This window comes from Athene cunicularia (genome assembly GCF_003259725.1).
Source record: "Athene cunicularia isolate RWA chromosome 3 unlocalized genomic scaffold, athCun1 chr3_part1, whole genome shotgun sequence".
Lineage (NCBI taxonomy): Eukaryota > Metazoa > Chordata > Aves > Strigiformes > Strigidae > Athene > Athene cunicularia.
The window spans coordinates 63,771,620-63,784,761 of NW_020799097.1; positions in this window are offsets into that span (position 1 = coordinate 63,771,620).

The window sequence follows — 13,142 nt, forward strand, 5'->3', positions numbered from 1 at the left end:
CTTCAACAAAGTGATCACCTACAGCCTCAGAGAGTCATAGGCTGAGAGCGACAATAAGATTGTTTGCTGATCCCAGTGTTACACGTCGCCTAGTCACCCCTGCAGTGAACATAGCTGCATTCAGCTGTGTTTGTCTCATGCTTATCACCCAGAGAGCTATTCTGGTTTGATTTGACATTCAAGAGATCTTGACTACATTTGTTCCAATAACGATTAAACATAATTTAGCTATGAGCACCTAACACCTCATTTGAACTTGTCTAGCTTTGATTTCCAGCTAGTGGGATTTGTTTGCCTTTTTCTACCATTAGCACCTAGTTCTGTCTTTAGAAAATGCCTATCAAAAACCAAGCTGATCTTCTTTCAGCTGGAAGTTTTGTGCCCTTTAAATCTCCCAGTGAAAGATGTTTTCTCCAACCTACAAATATGCCTCTTCATTTTTGAAAACTGAATCTTCTATCTCAAACTGGAAGAAGGGCTTGTGCACCCAATTTTTTATCTGTTTTTTCCAAGTATATTAGCTGCTCAGGTAAGGTATGAACTCTGCTTACGCTGAATTCCCTCTCCATTTTTTCACTGTTCTTTAAAAAACAGAGCAGAAACCTTAGGGCATAAATTTGTGTGTTTGCATGCCACTGCAAAAAACAGATATGTTCTTCCAGGTGATAATCCAGATGTACAAATGGACTGGATTAAGAGACAACGCCATAAAGAATTAAAATCAGCAGTCTTGCTACTGAATTCTTCTCCAAAAAAATCTTATTGCAGGAGAAGAGGTATGCCAGGAAGATCATCTTCCAGACAGAAGCTCCCTAACAGAATGTCTGCAATAAAACATGATTAATAGGGTCCTTAATAGTTTGAGATTACTCTTAAAACTTCAGACCTCCTGGAAATGTGTAACTGTTTCTGTGTTCTCTTCCAGATCTCAACATACCTCTCAGAAGCTGCTCGTACCCATTGCTTCCTCCATGCCACAGGTTCCAACCCTGACTGTGCTTCTTGGACCAAATCCTAATAGGCCACAACAGCAAATACTGCAGAGAATCAGTTGTCTAAATGAGATACATGCCGTGATTGCGGTGAAGAAAAATGTTAGGTCAAGGCCTGCAGTATTTTCTGCTCACAGCTAATATTAAACATTTTCTAATAGTCGATGTTAAGCCCACAATTTCATCTGTAGTTAGATCTGCAACAAAAGAGAAGTTAAGAATCTGCACAATGCCTCTGTTTAATGTCTGCTTTCTTGGGTGTGCCTTGGAAGGGCTGGTGATGATAGATACTTTTATATTATCCTTTTACTTACTACTTCCACGGTGTAATTAAAGAAAGCTCCAGTCCTAGTTTGAAGCAACATTGCTAAATATTACAAAAAGTTTTACAAATTAACAAAAAAATAAAAAAAGGAGGGAGACAATACATTGCTCTTCCTGCTATCAATACATATAAAAGAAAAAACTCATGCCTGAGACTAAGAGAATCTACTAGTGGAGACAGCCACCAGAAAATTGTGTATACTGAGTTTTTAAATACTAATGATAAATGTCTCACATGGTGTCAGACTCATTGCTCTGAATATACAGATTGTAACAACGTTCAGAATAAATCTCACTCTGATCTTATTTTCATGATGGACAAGAAAGCGAAGTTGTGGGTTCTTTTTTGCTCAGAAATTAAATGTTTCCAAAATAGTGACTAGAGTAAGGACCTATACTTGATTTGGGGCTTTTTATTTTTTTCTTCAATGACTTTTTGATAATCAGCAACCCACATTATAAAGGGTTCCTTTTTTACCCCCTGCTCCCAACTGGTCTCACAGATTCCTGTGACTCACAGAGATTTTTAAAAAACAAACCACCAAATGTGTGATTTTAGAAGTATCAGCTATGGTTTCATTATCAGTTATTAGAGGGGATTCCACATACGCTCAAGTGCAATGGAAAGGCGTACCCCTTTGCTCGTCAAGGTACAGGTAAACATCAGTTCTAGGAAACGGCCTTTAATTCCAAAGCCAAACCGCTCACTCATGTCCCTCCCTGGCTTTGAGCTGTTGATACCAGAAGCTCTTTTGATTCTATCAAGTCAGAACCATCCAGACCCCAGAGATTTTAGTAAAAGCAGGATTCATTAAAATTTCCTTCAATGTTAGGCCTGGATTTCTCCTCTAACGGGCTCGGTGTTCCCAAGCAATATTCACTCCACACCTGCCCCTAGTTATGTTAAATGGTGAGACAGCTACTGCAGTCCAAGGTAAACTGCAGACCTGTATTTATTTATGCAGTGGTTCTAACCCAGTGTGACTGGAAGAAAAATGCATGCCTTGTTTGATCTTTAGGGGAAAGAGCAAGATGCAGGGATCTGGGTTTGCTCTCAGCTCTTCAATGCTCATTGCAAATCTCAAGAGGATAAATCTGTAAAATGGTTGTGATACTTGCGCACTTTTCCAAAATTCTGCTACTACAAATGCCAACATATTATTTAATATTACGGCATTAATAATACTATTGTTCACCAACACAGTATAGTACACTATGACAAAGCAAGCTCTCCCTCATCTTACATTACAGAGACAAATGTCCCTTTCACCAAACAGGTTGCTAACACATGTTTATGTTGCGCACAGAAACGTTCATAAGTTACCTTTGAAGCTCAGTTTTAGTTGCTCTGTGCCTTAGAAGAGAATCCTTTCATGATCTCACAACAACTTTTTCCACCCCACTGCCATGTTTTTGCATGCGCAGGCTGCAAAGGGAGTCATTTGGTGAGCAGCTCTTTGGGCTTTCGTGTCCTCCCCTTTGCTCAGTGCCTAGCCTCACACTTCACCTACGACTCAAAAATGGCTCTGAAAATAAAATTACTCAGAGACTCTTGCACTTGCCTCATCACTAAAGCATCTGAGTATCTTTGAACATTAGCTAATCTTTGTGCTTAAGCTCTGCAACATGAGGGGGTGGTACAATCCACATTTTACACATAAGGAACTGAAGCACGAAGTGATTAAGGTCAAAAGTTTCCATTACTTCTGTGTACTCCCTAGGACCTGATGTCTCATTTGACTTAATACTCTACTTTCTATCTCCAAAGCACAGTATGCATTACCTCAGCTACAGCTGTGAGAACTCAGCACTCCTTCACATCAGACCTGAAATCTCCACCCACACATGCGTAATATGAGGAACACCCAGTCAGTCATCACCTCTGACAAGGTAAGTTTTAAAAATTTGCCCGGCACCACACAAAAATTTTGCGGCAAAGAGGATAAAGCACAGTTTCCCAGGCCAACTTGTGATGACCTTCACCATGTGGCTGTGCTTACTCACAGTGCAATCCTTTCCCTCAGCCTGCAGCTTCAGAACAAGAGGGCAAGAAAAGAGGAGATCCTGAATGCACGGGTATGATGTCCTCTTCACTCTGCCTTGCAACCCTGACTCCCCCAGGACAAACAAATATCTTATGTACTGTGAAGGAGATAGGCGTTCTCATGTATCACCCTTAAGTGACTTCAGTGTCTTTCATTTCAGGGGGAGCAATAGGAATTGTTAGACAAAGGTAAGAGGTAATTCCCGGTGTAGAAATGGCAAAACTCAAAGAGTTTAAACCAATCCATGCTCAAGCACAGATTGTGCAGTGGGGCACACATGTCTCTGCCCACTGCCTCACACTTTCTCCTTTTCATTCCTCACTCCTCCCTGTTCAGGTTCCACCTGTTTCTTTCTTAGCCCTCTAATTTTGTTCTCTTCATCTTTCAGGCCCCATTCCCTAAACTTTGCTGCCAAGCTCCCATTTCCTTGCTTTATGAAGTTCCAGTCCTCTTTTCTAGCCCTTCTGGCTAAGTCTTAATCTCTTCAAAATTCATGATATTGGACATTTTACTGATAGCCTTCACCTTCCTTACTGTCTATTTTCTGACTCCTCATCACAGCCTTTTCCCTGGGCTCCTCCTATCCCTGTCCCACCCAGTTCCTTCCTTTGCTTGATCTTTTTTTCCCCAGTCATTTTCTTTTCTCATTCTGCATGCTCTGTGCTTCAGCATAGCTTGGAGATTTCCTTACTTCAGCAAGGAGAATAAAGGCAATCTAGGTTTGTCTGTCTTCACCTAGCTTTCTGTGACAGAGGCAGAAATTAAACTGAGCCAGTCACATTCTGTACATGCGACCTCCCCTGGGTCACTGAGCAGCAGGGAGTATTGGCACTTCCACTTGTGTTCACCTCGAAATATTTTCCAGGTGCAAGTATTTGATCTGACTCCTGATAGTTTCAGATCAACCACAGCACATTTCTTGGATGGCAGGCAAATACGCTGTTCACTGAAAGCAGCACGGCCAAGCCAGGGCACGTGCTGTAGACACCGCTCCAGCCAGGACAGAGGGAAGCACAGTGGCCTCTGTATAGCCACTGTGAAAAGCTAAGAGGAATTGGAAGGTGGTCACTCATTATAGAACCACCTGTAGTTTGACTTTTAAAAGTCTCTACCCACAAATGCAAATAGCAGTTGACTAGCAATAGGTTTGGACTGACATTCCTATGAGTTGTAAATAGCACATTCCTGATTCATAAATCTTTCTGTTGCCAGGTTTCTGCTCCAAAGAATGGGTCATCAGACCAATTTAGAGAAAAAGTTAGTGGAATTTTTTACACAGACAAAATGGTATACTTTTTTCCCTAGCCTTGTCCTTAGAAAAGAATGAACTATTTTAAGTCAGGCTTTCCCCCTTTCTCGCTCCTGTCACTAAATTCACTGTGGAGACCAATATCAGACACTTCATCCAAAAAAGATGTGGTTTGACAAACATGGAAAAAACAGGAAAACAGCTTTTAACACTGACGATGCTAAGCACTTTAGTAAACTGGTTTTGCCTGATTCTGCTTATAATTGAGACATAAGACTGAAACACATGCTCTAATTTCATTATTGAAAGACGTTGTATAAACTTTCTCTAAATAATAACAGTGATGGCTTAACATGGAGCAGATACACTAAGTGCTGAACTAAGGCAAGAAATGGGTGAGTGTGCGTAGGTGCCTCTAATCTGCAAAAACATTCTTACCACGGTGAATGTCCAATTAGGGGATTTACCTTTGATGAGCAATTCAGATGTTAAATTAGCTATGGACTACAACAGCATTGTGGGGGTTTTATGCACAGTTCAGTAGAAGTAGGTGAACTACTGCAGAGATTCGTTAGAATTGTGCAGGAGTTCATTAGGAGGCACCCTCTTTGCTCGGGATAGCTCCGGTACCAGGAACTTTCTCCAGAGTTTGCAGACTCCCACTTTCAACTTTGAAGTAACAGTACTGCTCTACTTTGGCCTGTTGTAAACTCTTCCCATCCTGGTGCCATGTGTCCTATCTATAAAGGAACTAATCTCTCTGCAGAACATGAGGTCAGCAATAATCCTTGTTTCATTAATGCCCAATTATGGTACACATGCCAAGCAGCCAAGGGGCAGAACACATTCTTCTGCAATCTCCACAAGAATCTACCACAAAGGCAGAGGGTGCAGAGATTACTTCCTCCCTGCATCTCTAGGGATTCAATGTACCATAGAAAGAGAACAGAGAGAAATTGTACAGATACCTGCTCCCACAGCCAATGTAACACACCTGCAGCCAGAAGAGTAAATAGTCATAGGAGCACAGGGACTCCTGGAATAGTGTTTGCTTAGAGTAAGGTCCTGGCCCATGACCAGGAGTAACTAAGGACTGCTATTTTGGATGTAGAACTTTTAAAAGACAAACATGTCCAGGCTGAGTGTACTTGCAGGGGGTAGATGAGAGTGACCATGTTGGAGCATACCTAGTTGAGTCATACAGATGCTGACATATACTGTCCCTAAGACTGATGATCTTGAAGGATCACAAGAAAAGTCTGAAGCCTATTCACTCCATTTCATTTTCCATCACACTGAAGTGAATCAGATTAAGCCCCCCTCAGAATATGGATTCTGAATCATGGTTATAACCAATCACAATGTTGTTAGATCTGCTGGTTATGCTGAAAGAAATAGTTTCCTGCTTAGGGAGCAGAATGACCAGTAAGGGTGCTGTCAGGGCAGGTAGACTTGAGCTTACACTGCCCTAGCTACCCCCAGAGTCAGGAGCTCAGGGGACTGTGATGCAGGCAGACCCGTGGAGCAGAAGCAGGGACAGGTGCCCTCACAGGTGCAGCCTGCAGAATGGTTGCACAGCAGCCTGCCACTGTACCTGTAGGAGCAAAAAGGCACAGAGGTTCAGAGGTCTCATGAAGAAGAGCTGAAAAGTTATTGGTGACTGTCAAAGAGAAGAAATTCATAGGGAATCTGTGAAAACCACCCACTCTGTACTCTGTAGATATCATGCCACATTCTACCCCTGTTGTTTGCATTCTGCTGCCTCCATCATCTTAAGAATTAGCTTTCTCTGTTCCACTTTTCTACCATCTGGGCACATGTGTATACATAGATGTATATCCTTGATGGAGCATACAGCCTATATATTACTTTCATGATAGAATAATTATTATTCACGCACATATCCAGCATATGCTGTTCTGTGTTTCTCAGCAGGTGATATGACACAGGGCACTCTCTCTGGTACTCATTCTCTCTCCTTTTCTTGTAAAATGGAACCACCCCTGAAATGCAGCCATTTCTTTGGGACAATATCACAGCTGCTCCTCAGTGCACACCTAAATGACTTTACTTAGGCCAGGAAATGACAGGATGCCATAAACCTGCTGAAATTGCAAGGGGAAACCTATGTAGCAGATGCAATTCTCACTGAAACATGTCAAGCCAGCGCAGGCCTTTACTGTAGTAACAAATCTCACAGAATAGTTACTATGAGCTCCTTGTGCTTCTGCCTTATGTTCTCATGAAATTTCATGACAAGTTATCTGAGAATTAGCCATAAATTTATTATTTCATATATTTTTAAAACTAATGAGTTTGGACAATGTGCATAACCATAAAAGGGAAAAAAATGGCACAACAACAGAACAAGGATGCCAGGGAGATAAGGATCAGCTGTGCACTGGACTTCTTAGATTGTTTGACTACTACTCCACAAGCCAGATGTGACCCAGCTGGGATAAAGGTGTACATACTGTACTTGAATTTTTGGTATTGGACTTTCAGCCTTTACCTTCTCCACAGTGGGGTATTTCCTTCAATCCATCTTCAGCTATCATACAAAAGCATCTCAGTTTTCTTTTTCAACATCTATTCTTCTGTATGGAGAGGACTTGAAAGGTAAATATGTTTTGATGACAATGAGGAGCTGACTAGAACTTCAGCAGCTCTCCTATTTGGATAAAAAAAAAAAAAAAAAAAAAAAAGTGGAAAATTCAGCTTTCTATAAAACTGGTCTACCAAATAAAGAAATGCCTCCACTAAAGAGTATGGCAAATTCATCAGTCCAATTAGACAGCATGCAAAATGCTTTTGGACAACAAACTATTACAAGAACATATGAAAAATCATGAATCTATGGCCCCTCAGAAGTTGCCTGACCCACACAGTCTGGACTATGTTACTGCGCCACCAAAAAGGACTCCCACTCCCTATGAAGAAGGTCAACACACAGAGATGCATTTGCTTGGTGCAGGTGATCCAGATCAGACAGTCCTCAATTTTAATTCTCTAGGACCATGAGGATGGAAACACAGTTACTCAGGGTGCTTCACATAGACCAGAGATGAATAGATGTCTATAACATCTCCTAGACATGATACGCTACTTTTGTCTCTACTATTCATAAATCTATCTGGGACTACTTTTACTTCTCACCACCTGAATGAGTGAACAGTAATTTATAGTAAGCAGCTTGTGGGCTGTGTTCTGCAGCTGCAAAAATTACAGAAGTGGGGGCATGTGACATGAGAACACATTCCCGGCATGTACATGGCAGAAATCTTACAAAACTCTCTTTGAGAAGATAAGAATAAATGATTGTTACTGTTACCAATAAGTGCTGTCGTAGCAAAAATGGGGAGTTCCTTCTCCCTGAAATCAGTATGAAGCAGAAGAAAACTATATACTTTTTGAGCTAAAACACATGATCAGAGTCACCCCACAGACGCTGACTAAACCCATGTTTACAAAGCAAAATCTCCATTTCCCTGGTGGGAGATGATTATTAGTTTTTAGGAAACAATCTACGGACTGTTATTTAATTCAGCAAATTCTGGTAAATTCCCATGTGTAAATAAACATCCTTCTTCGGAGGAATTTTTCGTGGGGAAATTCTGGCACTGCTGTTACAGGGCAAATTTCCTCTCCACTTGGAAAGCTAGCTTGAATTTCTGGCCACTCACATAGCCTCTCATGTTTTTCCCCATGCACAGAATTTGCTCTACGCAAAGGAAATGCCTTTCCTCTGCTTTTGAAAGTCTAGGAATGAATATACTTCCTCATTGTCATTGAAAACGGTTGTAAGCTTTGAACAGACCCAAAATGTAGTTAACCTCTTAACATAAAAGATACTGAAATCTATTCAATACTTAATGCTTTTGAGGTAAAATCCCAGTGAAATTGTTTGTCTGAGGGTGTGACAAATGAGATTAAATCCCACACCTACACTAGCTATTATAAAACAGAATTTACAGTAAGCACTGGGGGTACCAGACCCCTTATACAATTCTATTCTCTTTGGCAAAATCAAAACAGTCTCTTCCTGGAAGAGATGCTGTGCATCTAGCAGCAGTTATGGGGCTGACACAGAAAGTACAGATGAAGCTCCCTGGCCTGTGTTACTGAGGAGGTCAGACTAGAAAATTATGAACATAAAAAGATGGTCAGAAGCATTCACCATGTACTGTAGAAATTTATATTTCTTGGCTATTTCTCCACATTTTCATGAACTGGGGGAAATGACAGAAATTACACAGGGAAAAGATTGACAAGCTTCATGCTCTATTATTTGTGACTAAAGATTACCTTCATATGGTCACTTTTTATTCACTTAGCAGTCCCCACATAATTCCATTGCTAACAGTTCCTGAGAAGAGGTATTTGCATCTTGAGAGAAAATGGTGTCAGCAGTTCTCACATATTAGCAAGGAATGATACAGGGTCACTTATTCACGTATTCACCAAGCACATGGAAATTAACCACGATTTAAAATAGCTTTACTGATTTTAAAGAGTATAAGGCTGGCTTAATAAATGGAAACATGCAGAAGAGAATACATTATTGGAAATATCTAAAAGCAATGACAATAGGTTGCAGTGACTTTTTTACCATTCAGATAATATAAACTGCTTGTATTTTGGGAGAAAATAAAAACTTCCAGTGAGACTAGAGATCACTGGGAAAAGAACACAGGATGCTAAAGGCCTGGAAGACTGGCAAGCCTGCTGAAATGCAGGCTGTTCTATCTAAGAAAGTTTGACTGACTGCATTATATGTTGAAATTGTTTGAGGAATAGAGGAGAGAGGAATAAGGGCTTTAATTATGTGAGCAGGCATTCACTAGCTGCATTCCCCGACCCTCCCCATCCACTCCCTGAGGTTATAACTCTGTGCTAAATGCTTACTTCATACCTAAAATTAGAATAGATGCTTATGCAATCTCATCAGATGGGAATATAGAAAGGAAAACAATAGTAGTTCCCTCCAGACTTCAGATGAGGCATTGTCTTTAGCTATTTATCTGTTAGCAGTTGCTGACTCATGGATGCTGAAGTGCTGGCTGAAGCAAATTGCTCTAAAATCCAGACTCTGCTTTAGGATCCTCTGCTGTGGTGTGCATTTAGGGAGCACAGCAGCTGTCCCAGCCTAAAGATCAAGGTAAATGCTAAAATGAGTGGTCTTGCACTACCTAAACCTGGCCATTATATGCATTAAGGCAGGCAGTTTGGGAAAGAGAAGACCATCCCTGTGCAGAACCCATCTTTCTGCAGTGTTATCTACACAGTGCTTTATGCTTACAACCCTCAATTTAAATCAAAGACAATTTCAACAGTTGCAGTTCACAGTAAAGTGTACACTTGGATGGTAACTTTCTTGAAGCAGGGACCACACTGTAAATATGCATGGTAAATAACAATGTGCCTAGGTGTTAAGGTACAGCAAACCAAGAAAAGACTCTTTTCTAAAGAATATGTAGTCAAAATTAAACAAGCAAAATATGGAAAAGTGTGAGACAAGAAACATCCTTACACTTACCGTACAACTGAGAAACTGAGGTACCAGAATGCTAAGCCACAGCCTCAAATACCCCAGGAAAACTGTGGCAAAGTGAGGGCTGGAAAAGTATCAGGAACAACCTACCCTGTTTCTATGCTCTTTCCTAGGCATCTTCTCAACCACTGTGAGAAACAGGGCACTGAGGTCCACAGGCCTTTGATTTGGCTTACTACTGCTGTTCTTATTTTCTTCAATTTAGCCACAAAACCTGCCTGAGCCTGCTTCCGAATCCACGGAAAGCACTTTGCTCTCCTAGGCAAAAACAATGTTGGTCTTCTGCTTATTTCTTGCTGGGGACTTAATGGAATTCTCTGTATTGTGCATTGCAGAGGGTTAGTAGCCCTGGCCTGTGCTGCTGTCTCAAATGTAGCTATACATAGCTGTATGTCTCTGCAGTTCTCAGGGGCCCTGAGGCTCAATCCGGTGTATAGATATCAGAGGAATGTGCGACAGATAAAAATCAAGTTAGAAAGATACTATTATTACCACTGCAACCTTTTCACACATTTAACAGACTCATAAAACAGCGCTGGAAAAGCACTCTGAGATTTCAGCTTGCCTGTCACCTCCACAGCAGGAGGTAAGTATGGTTAAGGCCAACCTCTTCTAGCTATCTAATATAACCTGGTTTTAAAAAAGTCCAAGTTTGCCTCCATAGGTCATTTATCACAATGATTCTCTAGCCTTAATGGGAGAATATAATCCTAAATGTTTAACCTCCAGCTCAACAAAAGGGGCTAAGACAGAATTTGAACTTTCAACTTCTTTGGAACCTACTGTAATTCCAGCCCTTTACTTCTGACATTTCTATCACAGATATTAAAAAGAAGAAGAAAATAAAAAAAAAAAAAAAAAAAAAAAAAAAAAAAAAAAAAAAAAAAAGAATGTAAAAAGCAGCTGAAAAGCAGAAGGAGCCTTGGCCCAGTGGCATAATTAAGAGCACCTATTCCCAGTACAGTCCCTTGCCACAGTACCCTGATAAAGGTCTCTCTGGGAATCCAGAGTTTCTCTTACTGTATTCAGTATAACAGAAAATTTACAAACCCTGTTCAGATCTTGCTATAAATGGCAGAGATGAGTTCGGGTATATATTTTTTTTTTTCTACCATCACTATTTTATTCAGTAGTAAGCACTGGTTTTGTGTCTGATAGAGGTTTAAGGGATTTTCCTCCTGCTTTGTCCTCTGCACCAACAAGCTCTTCTCATCACTCCTCCACCAGGAAAACAAGCAACGAAAGGGCTCCTGGAAGACAGAAGTGCTGAATTCAAGTGTGACCTCAAGCACTGCTATTGAAATAGAAGGGATTTCCTTTTTATGATCCTTTTCCTGCTTTGTAGATGAATCACACCTCTTATGGAATTATCTGATATTAAAAGACAGGTAAAGTGATTGAGCTATTAAAATCTCAATGTTACTATCCATAAATATTATCATAGTCATTATCCTATGATAGCATATTATATGAATACTGTCTTGACCATGAGTCTTTCCTAGTGCAACTTCTGAAACACTTGGTGATGGTGTTTTGAGCACTCCGAGGTCTTTGTTTAGTTTAGTGAGCTTGAGCTCCTCTTTCCTGAACAATAAAAAGAAGTGAAATAATTAAAATAATTTAGAGATACAGAGCTGAATGGGGCCTTGAGAGATTTATTTTTCTTCCTAAGTACAATAAAGAATTGCTATTGACTGACGTGCATGAAATGGATTACTTAAATACCCTCCAAGGATATTCTGCAGCTTCCCTAGGCAGCCTGCTCCAGGATTATACAAACTTCACCACTTATAAGGGTGGGGTTTTTTATGCCTAACCAGAATCTAGGTATCTGCAATTTCAAGTATTACTTCTCCTGTCCTCAATGGCAAGGAGAACTTCCCCCTTCCCTCAAGAGATATAGATATCTATATATACATAAAAATATGTGTGTGTGTGTATATATATATATATATATATATATATATGGGGGGTGTGTGCCTACACACCCACTTCAAAGAAAATTTTCCTTGCCTCTATGTATATATGTTTATATTCTGTCAAATATAAACATTACATCATAAATGGTGGGATAAACTATGGGATATAACAAGAAAAATGAGTAAATCAGAAACAAAAAATATTCATGCATTCTACAATTAGTGGTGTTGCTGATGTTTTTAATGTATTCCTATATTGCCTAGGAGATCCGGTTGACAAGACAGAACTTCATTTTGTGCTGTGCAAACTCAGATCAAATGAATTCCTGCCATCCTGCTCAGACCTGTATGATAAACATCTGCCTCAGCCATGTGCAGTCGACTTTCAGTTTATCAAGGTGTAAATAGTAATAATGAATATTCAGATGTGTGTACCATTTAGAAAAACAAAAACAAGCTATTGCTTTTTCAGGTTTTCCTGGGATTTAGCATTTCCCTCATAGGCTAACAGCTAATAAATGCAAAATTATTAGTCTCCTTATTCAAACTTACTTTCCTTTCCTTCTTCTTGTAAGCAAAAACCAGAAGGGTCTAGGACCACTTGTTTATCTATTTGGTGCAGCTGCATGTACAAAGTAGGGTGTAATTCAGCTCGTTTTTCCCTCCTTCCTACTTTAGCTCCTCATTCCCACTCCATGGTGAAACTCTCCATCACTTCAAATGCTCTCTGTAAAACCCTCAGAAGTGGCTGGGCTTCACATCACATGAGAGAAATGCTCTGTATGAAAACAAATATATATATCTTTTCTAATCATGTCACTTCAGTAATCCAGTACCTCAGCCCACATGAAGGGACAGGGAAAAATGTCCAGGAGCAGGGAATGGCAAGGTGCTGAAAGAAATATACTCTGGGTAAATCACACCATAGATGCTGCCATAGTTATGCAAAGCCCAGTTCCCTCAGGCATCCAGCCCCCTGGACCTGTCATCCCTCAGGCCATCAGTCCTTAAGAACGAAGACTTCCTACCCAACTACTACGTTCCAAGGAAGTAGAGAGGCTG